This window comes from Mustelus asterias, chromosome 1, assembly GCF_964213995.1.
Source record: "Mustelus asterias chromosome 1, sMusAst1.hap1.1, whole genome shotgun sequence".
Classification (NCBI taxonomy): domain Eukaryota; kingdom Metazoa; phylum Chordata; class Chondrichthyes; order Carcharhiniformes; family Triakidae; genus Mustelus; species Mustelus asterias.
Window position 1 is genome coordinate 197,246,910 of NC_135801.1, and position 16,146 is coordinate 197,263,055.

The window sequence follows — 16,146 nt, forward strand, 5'->3', positions numbered from 1 at the left end:
ATAAATATATCATATAAATATACACAGAGACAGTTATACACAAATATATATAAATATATCATATACATATACACAGAGACAGAGTTATACACAAATATATATAAATATATCATATAAATATACACAGAGACAGAGTTATAGACAAATATATATAAATATATCATAAATATACACAGATACAGAGTTATACACAAATATATATAAATATATCATGTAAATATACACAGAGACAGGGTTATACACAAATATATATAAATATATCATATAAATATACACAGAGACAGAGTTATTCACAAATATCTATAAATATACACAGAGACAGAGTTATACACAAATATATATAAATATATCATATAAATATACACAGAGACAGGGTTATACACAAATATATATAAATATATCATGTAAACATACACAGAGACAGGGTTATACACAAATATATATAAATATACACAGAGACCGAGTTATACACAAATATATATAAATATGCACAGAGACAGAGTTATACACAAATATATATAAATATATCATGTAAATATACACAGAGACAGGGTTATACACAAATATATATAAATATATCATATAAATATACACAGAGACAGAGTTATACACATATATATAAATATATATAAATATACACAGAGACAGAGTTATACACAAATATATATAAATATATCATATAAATATACACAGAGACAGAGTTATACACAAATATATATAAATATATCATATAAATATACACAGAGACAGAGTTATACACAAATATATATAAATATATCATATAAATATACACAGAGACAGAGTTATAGACAAATATATATAAATATATCAAAGATACACAGAGACAGAGTTATAGACAAATATATATAAATATATCAGATAAATATGCACAGAGACAGAGTTATACACAAATATATATAAATATATCATAAATATACACAGAGACAGGGTTATACACAAATATATATAAATATATCATAAATATACACAGAGACAGAGTTATACACAAATATATATAAATATATCATATAAATATACACAGAGACAGAGTTATACACAAATATATATAAATATATCATAAATATACACAGAGACAGAGTTATACACAAATATATATAAATATATCATAAATATACACAGAGACAGAGTTATACACAAATATATATAAATATATCATAAATATACACAGAGACAGAGTTATACACAAATATATATAAATATATCATATAAATATACACAGAGACAGGGTTATAAACAAATATATAGAAATATATCGTATAAATATACACAGAGACAGAGTTATACACAAATATATATAAATATATCATATAAATATACGCAGAGACAGTTATACACAAATATATAAAAATATATCATATAAATATACACAGAGACAGAGTTATACACAAATATATATAAATATATCATATAAATATACACAGAGACAGAGTTATACACAAATATATATAAATATATCATATAAATATACACAGAGACAGAATTATACACAAATATATATAAATATATCATATAAATATGAACAGAGAGAGTTATACACAAATATATATAAATATATATAAATATACACAGAGACAGAGTTATACACAAATATATATAAATATACACAGAGACAGAGTTATACACAAATATATATAAATATATCATATAAATATACACAGAGACAGAGTTATACACAAATATATATAAATATATCATATAAATACACACAGAGACAGAGTTATACACAAATATATATAAATATATCATATAAATGTACGCAGAGACAGTTATACACAAATATATAAAAATATATCATATAAATATACACAGAGACAGAGTTATACACAAATATATATAAATATATCATATAAATATACACAGAGACAGAGTTATACACAAATATATATAAATATATCATATAAATATACACAGAGACAGAATTATACACAAATATATATAAATATATCATATAAATATAAACAGAGAGAGTTATACACAAATATATATAAATATATATAAATATACACAGAGACAGAGTTATACACAAATATATATAAATATATCATATAAATATACACAGAGACAGAGTTATACACAAATATATATAAATATACACAGAGACAGAGTTATACACAAGTATATATAAGTATACACAGAGACCGAGTTATACACAAATATATATAAATATATCATATAAATATACACAGAGACAGAGTTATACACAACTATATATAAATATACACAGAGACCGAGTTATACACAAATATATATAAATATATCATATAAATAAACACAGAGACAGAGTTATACACAAATATATATAAATATATCATATAAATATACACAGAGACAGAGTTATACACAAATATATATAAATATATCATATAAATATACACAGAGACAGAGTTATACACAAATATATATAAATATATCATATAAATATACAGAGACAGAGTTATACACAAATATATATAAATATATCATATAAATATACACAGACAGAGTTATAGACAACTATATATAAATATATCATATAAATATACACAGAGACAGAGTTATACACAAATATATATAAATATATCATATAAATATACACAGACAGAGTTATAGACAACTATATATAAATATATCATATAAATATACACAGATACAGAGTTATACACAAATATATATAAATATATCATATAAATATACACAGAGACAGTTATACACAAATATATATAAATATATCATATACATATACACAGAGACAGAGTTATACACAAATATATATAAATATATCATATAAATATACACAGAGACAGAGTTATAGACAAATATATATAAATATATCATAAATATACACAGATACAGAGTTATACACAAATATATATAAATATATCATGTAAATATACACAGAGACAGGGTTATACACAAATATATATAAATATATCATATAAATATACACAGAGACAGAGTTATTCACAAATATCTATAAATATACACAGAGACAGAGTTATACACAAATATATATAAATATATCATATAAATATACACAGAGACAGGGTTATACACAAATATATATAAATATATCATGTAAATATACACAGAGACAGGGTTATACACAAATATATATAAATATGCACAGAGACAGAGTTATACACAAATATATATAAATATATCATGTAAATATACACAGAGACAGGGTTATACACAAATATATATAAATATATCATATAAATATACACAGAGACAGAGTTATACACATATATATCAATATATATAAATATACACAGAGACAGAGTTATACACAAATATATATAAATATATCATATAAATATACACAGAGACAGAGTTATACACAAATATATATAAATACCATATAAATATACACAGAGACAGAGTTATACACAAATATATATAAATATATCATATAAATATACACAGAGACAGAGTTATACACAAATATATATAAATATATCATATAAATATACACAGAGACAGAGTTATACACAAATATATATAAATATATATTTATATATACTCCGGGCTGCGGAGTGAGTGGGAAGCTGAGTGAAAGCTGTAAGGGCTTTGGCTCACAGGGCTTCGGGGACAGGGCGAGCAGGGGTGAGTATAATTCATTTTTGCTGTTTCTACCTGGTACTGGCAAGGTATCTAGAGGGGATGGGTGCGCAGGCAGTGCTATGTTCCTCTTGCACTCTGTTTGAGGTGGGGGACTCCGTCAGTGTCCCTGCTGATTACACCTGTGGGAAGTGCACCCATCTGCAGCTCCTCCAAAACCGTGTTAGGGAACTGGAGCTGGAGTTGGATGAACTTAGGTTCATTAGGGACGCAGAGGTGGCCATAGACAGAAGCTTTAGGAATACAGTTACTCCGAGGAATGAAAATAGATGGGGGACAGTGAGAGGGGCTGGGAGGAAGCAGCCCGTGCAGGGATCCCCTGTGGTCGTTCCCCTTAGCACCAAGTATTCCGCTTTGGATAAGGTTGAGGGGGATGACATACCAGTGGTGAGCCGCAGTGAGAGGATCTCCAGCACTGTGTCCGTCTCTGTGGCTCGGGAGGGTAAGGGGCAGAGCGGGAGGGCAATAGTTATTGGGGACTCGTTAGTTAGAGGGATAGATAGGAGGTTCTGTGGCAACAAAAGAGACCCACGGATGGTATGTTGCCTACCGGATGCCAAGGTCCGTGACGTCTCAGACCGTGTTTTCCGGATTCTGAAGGGGGAGGGGAAACAGTCACAAGTCGTGGTACACATTGGTACCAACAACATAGGTAAGAGAAGGGATGGGGATTTAAAACAGGAATTTCTGGAGCTGGGCTGGAAGCTGAGAGCCAAGACAAAACATGTGGTCATCTCTGGTACGTTGCCGGTGCCACGTGATAGTGAGTTGAGGAAAAGGGAGAGAGTGCAGTTAAACATGTGGTTGCAGGGATGGTGTAGGAGGGAGAGTTTCAGATACGTGGATAATTGGAACACATTCTGGGGAAGGTGGGACCTGTACAAACAGGACCGGGTGCACCTGAACCAGAGGGGCACCAATATCCAAGGAGGGAAATTTGATACGGCTCTTCAGGGGGGTTTAAACTAATTTGTCAGGGGAGTGGGAAAAGGAGTTGTAGTCCAGAAGTCAGTGTTGAGGGTGGTGAGGTATTGGGGAAAGTATCAGGGTCAAGGGTGGGTACCGGTAGACAGGAAGGTGGGTTGAAGTGTGTCTACTTCAATGCAAGGAGCATCCGGAACAAGGTAGATGAACTTGGGGCGTGGATTGGTACTTGGGACTACGATGTTGTGGCCATTACAGAGACGTGGGTAGAACAAGGACAGGAATGGTTGTTGGACGTTCCGGGGGTATAGATGTTTCACTAAGTGTAGGGAAGCTGGTAAAAGAGGTGGAGGAGTGGCATTGTTAATCAAGGATAGTTTAACGGCTGCGGAAAGGCACTTCGAGGGGGATCTACATACTGAGGTAATATGGGCTGAGGTTAGAAATAGGAAAGGAGCGGTCACGTTGTTAGGAGTTTACTATAGGCCCCCAAATAGTAATAGAGATGTGGAGGAAGAAATTGCTAAGCAGATTATGGATATGTGTGGGGGTCACAGGGTAGTTGTCATGGGGTCTTTAACTTTCCAAATATTGATTGGAACCTTTGTAGGTCAAATAGTTCGGATGGGGCAGTTTTTGTGCAGTGTGTGCAGGAAGGTTTCCTGACACAATATGTGGATAGGCCGACAAGAGGTGAGGCCACATTGGATTTGGTACTGGGAAATGAACCGGGCCAAGTGTTAGATTTGGTTGTGGGAGAGCACTTTGGAGATAGTGACCACAATTCGGTGTCTTTTGTTATTGCAATGGAGAGGGATAGGGCCGTACGGCAGGGCAAGGTTTACAATTGGGGGAGAGGGAATTATGATGCGATTAGGCAAGAATTAGGGGGCATAAGTTGGGAACAGAAACTGTTAGGGAAAGGAACTAATGAAAAGTGGAACTTTTTCAAGGAACAAATACTGGATGTCCTTGATAGGTATGTCCCTGTCAGGCAGGGAGGAACTGGCCGAGTGAGGGAACCATGGTTCACGAAAGAGGTGGAATGTCTTGTGAAAAGGAAGAGGGAAGCTTATGTAGGGATGAGGAAACAAGGTTCAGATGGCTCGATTGAGGGTTACAAGTTAGCAAGGAATGAGCTGAAAAAGGGGCTTAGGAGAGCTAGGAGGGGACATGAGAAGTCCTTGGCGGGTCGGATCAAGGAAAACCCCAAGGCTTTTTATTCTTATGTGAGGAATAAAAGAATGACCAGGGTGAGGTTAGGGCCGGTCAAGGACAGTAGTGGGAACTTGTGTATGGAGTCAGTAGAGATAGGCGAGGTGATGAATGAATACTTTTCTTCAGTGTTCACCAAGGAGAGGGGCCATGTTTTTGAGGAAGAGAAGGTGTTACAGGCTAATAGGCTGGAGGAAATAGATGTTCGGAGGGAGGATGTCCTGGCAGTTTTGAATAAACTGAAGGTCGATAAGTCCCCTAGGCCTGATGAAATGTATCCTAGGATTCTTTGGGAGGCAAGGGATGAGATTGCAGAGCCTTTGGCTTTGATCTTTGGGTCCTCACTGTCCACGGGGATAGTGCCAGAGGACTGGAGAATGGCGAATGTTGTTCCTCTGTTTAAGAAAGGGAATAGAAATGACCCTGGTAATTATAGACCGGTTAGTCTTACTTCGGTGGTTGGTAAATTGATGGAAAAGGTCCTTCGGGATGGGATTTACGACCATTTAGAAAGATGCGGATTAATCCGGGATAGTCAGCACGGATTCGTGAAGGGCAAGTCGTGCCTCACAAATTTGATTGAATTTTTTGAGGAGGTAACTAAGTGTGTTGATGAAGGTAGGGCAGTTGATGTCATATACATGGATTTTAGTAAGGCGTTTGATAAGGTCCCCCATGGTCGGCTTATGATGAAAGTGAGGAGGTGTGGGATAGAGGGAAAGTTGGCCGATTGGATAGGTAACTGGCTGTCTGATCGAAGACAGAGGGTGGTGGTGGATGGAAAATTTTCGGATTGGAGGCAGGTTGCTAGCTGAGTTGCACAGGGATCAGTGCTTGGTCCCCTGCTATTTGTGATTTTTATTAATGACTTAGAGGAGGGGGCTGAAGGGTGGATCAGTAAATTTGCTGATGACACCAAGATTGGTGGAGTAGTGGATGAGGTGGAGGGCTGTTGCAGGCTGCAAAGAGACATAGATAGGATGCAAAGCTGGGCTGAAAAATGGCAAATGGAGTTTAACCCTGATAAATGTGAGGTGATTCATTTTGGTAGGACTAATTTAAATGTGGATTACAGGGTCAAAGGTAGGGTTCTGAAGCCTGTGGAGGAACAGAGAGATCTTGGGGTCCATATCCACAGATCTCTAAAGGTTGCCACTCAAGTGGATAGAGCTGTGAAGAAGGCCTATAGTGTGTTAGCTTTAATTAACAGGGGGTTGGAGTTTAAGAGCCGTGGGGTTATGCTGCAACTGTACAGGACCTTGGTGAGACCACATTTGGAATATTGTGTACAGTTCTGGTCACCTCACCATAAGAAGGATGTGGAAGCGCTGGAAAGAGTGCAGAGGAGATTTACCAGGATGCTGCCTGGTTTGGAGGGTAGGTCTTATGAGGAAAGGTTGAGGGAACTAGGGCTGTTCTCTCTGGAGCGGAGGAGGCTGAGGGGAGACTTAATAGAGGTTTATAAAATGATGAAGGGGATAGATAGAGTGAACGTTCAAAGACTATTTCCTTGGGTGGATGGAGCTATTACGAGGGGGCATAACTATAGGGTTCATGGTGGGAGATATAGGAAGGATATCAGAGTTAGGTTCTTTACGCAGAGAGTGGTTGGTGTGTGGAATGGACTGCCTGCAGTGATAGTGGAGTCAGACACTTTAGGAACATTTAAGCGGTTATTGGATAGGTACATGGAGCACACCAGGATGATAGGGAGTGGGATAGCTTGATCTTGGTTTCAGATAAAGCTCGGCACAACATCGTGGGCCGAAGGGCCTGTTCTGTGCTGTACTGTTCTATGTTCTATGTTCTATACACAGAGACAGGGTTATACACAAATATATATAAATATACACAGAGACAGAGTTATACACAAATATATGTCAATATATCATATAAATATACACAGAGACAGAGTTATACACAAATATATATAAATATACACAGAGACAGGGTTATACACAAATATATATAAATATACACAGAGACAGGGTTATACAGAAATATATATAAATATACACAGAGACAGAGTGATACTCAAATATGTATCAATATATCATATAAATATACACAGAGACAGGGTTATACACAAATATATATAAATATACACAGAGACAGAGTGATACTCAAATATGTATCAATATATCATATAAATATACACAGAGACAGGGTTATACACAAATATATATAAATATACACAGAGACAGAGTTATACACAAATATATATAAATATATCATATAAATATACAGTGAGACAGAGTTATACACAAATATATATAAATATATCATATAAATATACACAGAGACAGAGTTATACACAAATATATATAAATATACACAGAGACAGAGTTATACACAAATATATGTCAATATATCATATAAATATACACAGAGACAGAGTTATACACAAATATATATAAATATACACAGAGACAGAGTTATACACAAATATATGTCAATATATCATATAAATATACACAGAGACAGAGTTATACACAAATATATATAAATATACACAGAGACAGGGTTATACACAAATATATATAAATATACACAGAGACAGGGTTATACAGAAATATATATAAATATACACAGAGACAGAGTGATACTCAAATATGTATCAATATATCATATAAATATACACAGAGACAGGGTTATACACAAATATATATAAATATACACAGAGACAGAGTTATACACAAATATATATAAATATATCATATAAATATACACAGAGACAGAGTTATACACAAATATATATAAATATATCATATACATATACACAGAGACAGAGTTATACACAAATATATATAAATATATCATATAAATATACACAGAGACAGAGTTATACACAAATATATATAAATATACACAGAGACAGAGTTATACACAAATATATATAAATATATCATCTAAATAAACACAGAGACAGAGTTATACACAAATATATATAAATATACACAGAGACAGAGTTATACACAAATATATATAAATATATCATATAAATATACACAGCGACTGAGTTATACACAAATATATATAAACATATCATATAAATATACACAGAGACAGAGTTATACACAAATATATATAAATATACACAGAGACAGAGTTATACACAAATATATAAAAATATATCATCTAAATATACACAGAGACAGAGTTATACACAAATTTATATAAATATACACAGAGACAGAGTTATACACAAATATATATAAATATATCATCTAAATATACACAGAGACAGAGTTATACACAAATATATATAAATATATCATATAAATATACACAGAGACAGAGTTATACACAAATATATATAAATATATCATCTACATATACACAGAGACAGAGTTATACACAAATATATATAAATATATCATCTAAATATACACAGAGACAGAGTTATACACAAATATATATAAATATATCATCTAAATATACACAGAGACAGAGTTATACACAAATATATATAAATATATCATCTAAATATACACAGAGACAGAGTTATACACAAATATATATAAATATACACAGAGACAGAGTTATACACAAATATATATAAATATACACAGAGACAGAGTTATACACATATATATAAATATATCATAAATATACACAGAGACAGAGTTATACACAAATATATATAAATATATCATATAAATATACACAGAGACAGAGTTATACACAAATATATATAAATATACACAGAGACAGAGTTATACACAAATATATGTCAATATATCATATAAATATACACAGAGACAGAGTTATACACAAATATATATAAATATACACAGAGACAGAGTTATACACAAATATATGTCAATATATCATATAAATATACACAGAGACAGAGTTATACACAAATATATATAAATATACACAGAGACAGGGTTATACACAAATATATATAAATATACACAGAGACAGGGTTATACAGAAATATATATAAATATACACAGAGACAGAGTGATACTCAAATATGTATCAATATATCATATAAATATACACAGAGACAGGGTTATACACAAATATATATAAATATACACAGAGACAGATTTATACACAAATATATATAAATATATCATATAAATATACACAGAGACAGAGTTATACACAAATATATATAAATATATCATATACATATACACAGAGACAGAGTTATACACAAATATATATAAATATATCATATAAATATACACAGAGACAGAGTTATACACAAATATATATAAATATACACAGAGACAGAGTTATACACAAATATATATAAATATATCATCTAAATAAACACAGAGACAGAGTTATACACAAATATATATAAATATACACAGAGACAGAGTTATACACAAATATATATAAATATATCATATAAATATACACAGCGACTGAGTTATACACAAATATATATAAATATATCATATAAATATACACAGAGACAGAGTTATACACAAATATATATAAATATACACAGAGACAGAGTTATACACAAATATATATAAATATATCATCTAAATATACACAGAGACAGAGTTATACACAAATTTATATAAATATACACAGAGACAGAGTTATACACAAATATATATAAATATATCATCTAAATATACACAGAGACAGAGTTATACACAAATATATATAAATATATCATATAAATATACACAGAGACAGAGTTATACACAAATATATATAAATATATCATCTAAATATACACAGAGACAGAGTTATACACAAATATATATAAATATATCATCTGAATATACACAGAGACAGAGTTATACACAAATATATATAAATATATCATCTAAATATACACAGAGACAGGGTTATACACAAATATATATAAATATACACAGAGACAGAGTTATACACAAATATATGTCAATATATCATATAAATATACACAGAGACAGAGTTATACACAAATATATATAAATATACACAGAGACAGGGTTATACACAAATATATATAAATATACACAGAGACAGGGTTATACAGAAATATATATAAATATACACAGAGACAGAGTGATACTCAAATATGTATCAATATATCATATAAATATACACAGAGACAGGGTTATACACAAATATATATAAATATACACAGAGACAGAGTGATACTCAAATATGTATCAATATATCATATAAATATACACAGAGACAGGGTTATACACAAATATATATAAATATACACAGAGACAGAGTTATACACAAATATATATAAATATATCATATAAATATACAGTGAGACAGAGTTATACACAAATATATATAAATATATCATATAAATATACACAGAGACAGAGTTATACACAAATATATATAAATATACACAGAGACAGAGTTATACACAAATATATGTCAATATATCATATAAATATACACAGAGACAGAGTTATACACAAATATATATAAATATACACAGAGACAGAGTTATACACAAATATATGTCAATATATCATATAAATATACACAGAGACAGAGTTATACACAAATATATATAAATATACACAGAGACAGGGTTATACACAAATATATATAAATATACACAGAGACAGGGTTATACAGAAATATATATAAATATACACAGAGACAGAGTGATACTCAAATATGTATCAATATATCATATAAATATACACAGAGACAGGGTTATACACAAATATATATAAATATACACAGAGACAGAGTTATACACAAATATATATAAATATATCATATAAATATACACAGAGACAGAGTTATACACAAATATATATAAATATATCATATACATATACACAGAGACAGAGTTATACACAAATATATATAAATATATCATATAAATATACACAGAGACAGAGTTATACACAAATATATATAAATATACACAGAGACAGAGTTATACACAAATATATATAAATATATCATCTAAATAAACACAGAGACAGAGTTATACACAAATATATATAAATATACACAGAGACAGAGTTATACACAAATATATATAAATATATCATATAAATATACACAGCGACTGAGTTATACACAAATATATATAAACATATCATATAAATATACACAGAGACAGAGTTATACACAAATATATATAAATATACACAGAGACAGAGTTATACACAAATATATAAAAATATATCATCTAAATATACACAGAGACAGAGTTATACACAAATTTATATAAATATACACAGAGACAGAGTTATACACAAATATATATAAATATATCATCTAAATATACACAGAGACAGAGTTATACACAAATATATATAAATATATCATATAAATATACACAGAGACAGAGTTATACACAAATATATATAAATATATCATCTAAATATACACAGAGACAGAGTTATACACAAATATATATAAATATATCATCTAAATATACACAGAGACAGAGTTATACACAAATATATATAAATATATCATCTAAATATACACAGAGACAGAGTTATACACAAATATATATAAATATATCATCTAAATATACACAGAGACAGAGTTATACACAAATATATATAAATATACACAGAGACAGAGTTATACACAAATATATATAAATATACACAGAGACAGAGTTATACACATATATATAAATATATCATAAATATACACAGAGACAGAGTTATACACAAATATATATAAATATATCATATAAATATACACAGAGACAGAGTTATACACAAATATATATAAATATACACAGAGACAGAGTTATACACAAATATATGTCAATATATCATATAAATATACACAGAGACAGAGTTATACACAAATATATATAAATATACACAGAGACAGAGGTATACACAAATATATGTCAATATATCATATAAATATACACAGAGACAGAGTTATACACAAATATATATAAATATACACAGAGACAGGGTTATACACAAATATATATAAATATACACAGAGACAGGGTTATACAGAAATATATATAAATATACACAGAGACAGAGTGATACTCAAATATGTATCAATATATCATATAAATATACACAGAGACAGGGTTATACACAAATATATATAAATATACACAGAGACAGAGTTATACACAAATATATATAAATATATCATATAAATATACACAGAGACAGAGTTATACACAAATATATATAAATATATCATATACATATACACAGAGACAGAGTTATACACAAATATATATAAATATATCATATAAATATACACAGAGACAGAGTTATACACAAATATATATAAATATACACAGAGACAGAGTTATACACAAATATATATAAATATATCATCTAAATAAACACAGAGACAGAGTTATACACAAATATATATAAATATACACAGAGACAGAGTTATACACAAATATATATAAATATATCATATAAATATACACAGCGACTGAGTTATACACAAATATATATAAATATATCATATAAATATACACAGAGACAGAGTTATACACAAATATATATAAATATACACAGAGACAGAGTTATACACAAATATATATAAATATATCATCTAAATATACACAGAGACAGAGTTATACACAAATTTATATAAATATACACAGAGACAGAGTTATACACAAATATATATAAATATATCATCTAAATATACACAGAGACAGAGTTATACACAAATATATATAAATATATCATATAAATATACACAGAGACGGAGTTATACACAAATATATATAAATATATCATCTAAATATACACAGAGACAGAGTTATACACAAATATATATAAATATATCATCTAAATATACACAGAGACAGAGTTATACACAAATATATATAAATATATCATCTAAATATACACAGAGACAGAGTTATACACAAATATATATAAATATATCATCTAAATATACACAGAGACAGAGTTATACACAAATATATATAAATATACACAGAGACAGAGTTATACACAAATATATATAAATATACACAGAGACAGAGTTATACACATATATACAAATATATCATAAATATACACAGAGACAGAGTTATACACAAATATATATAAATATATCATATAAATATACACAGAGACAGAGTTATACACAAATATATATAAATATATCATCTAAATATACACAGAGACAGAGTTATACACAAATATATATAAATATACACAGAGACAGAGTTATACACATATATATAAATATATCATAAATATACACAGAGACAGAGTTATACACAAATATATATAAATATATCGTATAAATATACACAGAGACTGAGTTATACACAAATATATATAAATGTATCATATAAATATACACAGAGACAGAGTTATACACAAATATATATAAATATATCATAAATATACACAGAGACAGAGTTATACACAAATATATATAAATATACACAGAGACAGAGTTATACACAAAGATATATAAATATATCATAAATATACACAGAGACAGAGTTATACACAAATATATATAAATATATCGTATAAATATACACAGAGACTGAGTTATACACAAATATATATAAATATATCATATAAATATACACAGAGACAGAGTTATACACAAATATATATAAATATATCGTATAAATATACACAGAGACTGAGTTATACACAAATATATATAAATATATCATAAATATACACAGAGACAGAGTTATACACAAATATATATAAATATATCAGATAAATATACATAGAGACAGAGTTATACACAAATATATATAAATATATCATATAAATATACACAGGGACAGAGTTATACACAAATATATATAAATATATCATATAAATATACACAGAGACAGAGTTATACACAGATATATATAAATATATCATAAATATACACAGCGACTGAGTTATACACAAATATATATAAATATATCATATAAATATACACAGAGACAGAGTTATCTACCTATCTTGATATTGCTCGCTAATTTGGCTGCAATACGTTTGGCTCCTTTACCTAGGTTAGTAAGATAGATCACACATAGTTGAGGCCTAACATTTATCCCTGTGGCACTCCAGTAGTTAGTTTGCTGACCTGAAAATGACCCATTCATCCCAACCCTTGTTTTCTGTTGTTAGTCAGTCCTATACATGCTTTCTAAAATTTTCCCAATCTTCTTGGCTCCCAGTAATCTTCGCGGCATTGTACTCCTGCTGTCTTTCAATTCTGTAGCACACTTCATTCGCCTTTTTTAAAGTTTATTTACTAGTGCCATTGTAGGCTTACATTAACACTGCAATAAAGTTATGGTACATCCTTCACATCAATCAATTCCTCAATGCAATATATCTTTCCTGGAATTATGAAATATCTCATTAAATGTCGGCCGCTGCATCTCCACTGTTTTAGTTTTTACCCAGTAAACCCTTTTGTCAACTCTCTCTTCATACCCTTGCAATTGCCTTTATATAACTTGAAGGCAGTAATAATGGACCCACATTTCTCACTTTCAAATGCAATGTGAAATTCATCTTGTTATGATTAATCTTGCCTATGTTATGATTACTCTTGCCTCGAGAAATATTTTACTATGAGTTCTTTAATTAATCCTGTCTAATTACACAATGTCAGGTCAAAAAAACCTGTTCCCTGGTAAGTTCCAGAATGGATGGTTCTGTAAAACTGCCACAAATACTCTATTAACTCACCTGCCAGGCGACTGCTGCCAATTTGATTTGTTCAATTGATGTGAAGATTAAAGTCACCAATGATTATTGCAAGCAAGTCTCTGTCTGAGGGTGCAGATAGTAACAAGGATTGTCAAAAGATACAACAGGACATAGATAGATTCCAGACTTGGGCAGAGAAATGGCAGATGGAGTTTAATCTAGACAAATGTGAGGTGATGCATTTTGGAAGATCAAATTCAGATGCGAATTATACAGTAAATGGCAGAATCCTTAGGAGCATCGACATAGAGAGGGATCTGGATGTGCTGGTCCACGGATCCCTGAAAGTGGCAACATAAATGGATAAGGTGTTCAAGAAGGCATACAGCATGCTAGCCTTCAATGGCCGGGGCATCAAGTACAAAAGTTGGCAAGTTATGTTCCAGCTGTCTAAAACTTCAGGTAGGCCGCATTTGGAATATCACATGTAGTTCTGGTCGCCACACTACCAGAAGGATGTGGATGCTTTTGAGAGAGTGCAAAGAAGTTTCACCAGGATGTTGCCTGGTGGGCTTGAGGTATGAGGAGAGATTGGATAAACTTGGATTGTTTGCACGGGAAAGACAGAGGCTGAGGTGTGACCTGATAGAAATCTACAGATAGAAATCTACAAAATTATGAGACGCATAAATTGGATGGATCGTCGGAGGCTTTTTTTCAGGGTGCAAGGGTTGACTACAAGAGGGCACAGGGTTAGGGTGGTGAGTGCCTGGAATGCACTGCTTGTGAAGGTGGTGGA

General features: G+C 30.4%; 1 protein-coding gene across 3 annotated transcripts in view; it reads right to left on the bottom strand.

The window, feature by feature from the left end:
- Positions 1 to 15,432, bottom strand: part of wdr54 (WD repeat domain 54) — a 71,121-nt gene extending 55,689 nt beyond the window's left edge. For all 3 annotated transcript variants that reach the window (XM_078224795.1, XM_078224783.1, XM_078224774.1), the window contains exon 1: positions 15,387 to 15,432. The gene's annotated coding sequence lies outside the window, so the exon portion shown is untranslated. The remainder of the gene's footprint in view (positions 1 to 15,386) is intronic.
- Between the last annotated feature and the right edge of the window lie 714 nt (positions 15,433 to 16,146).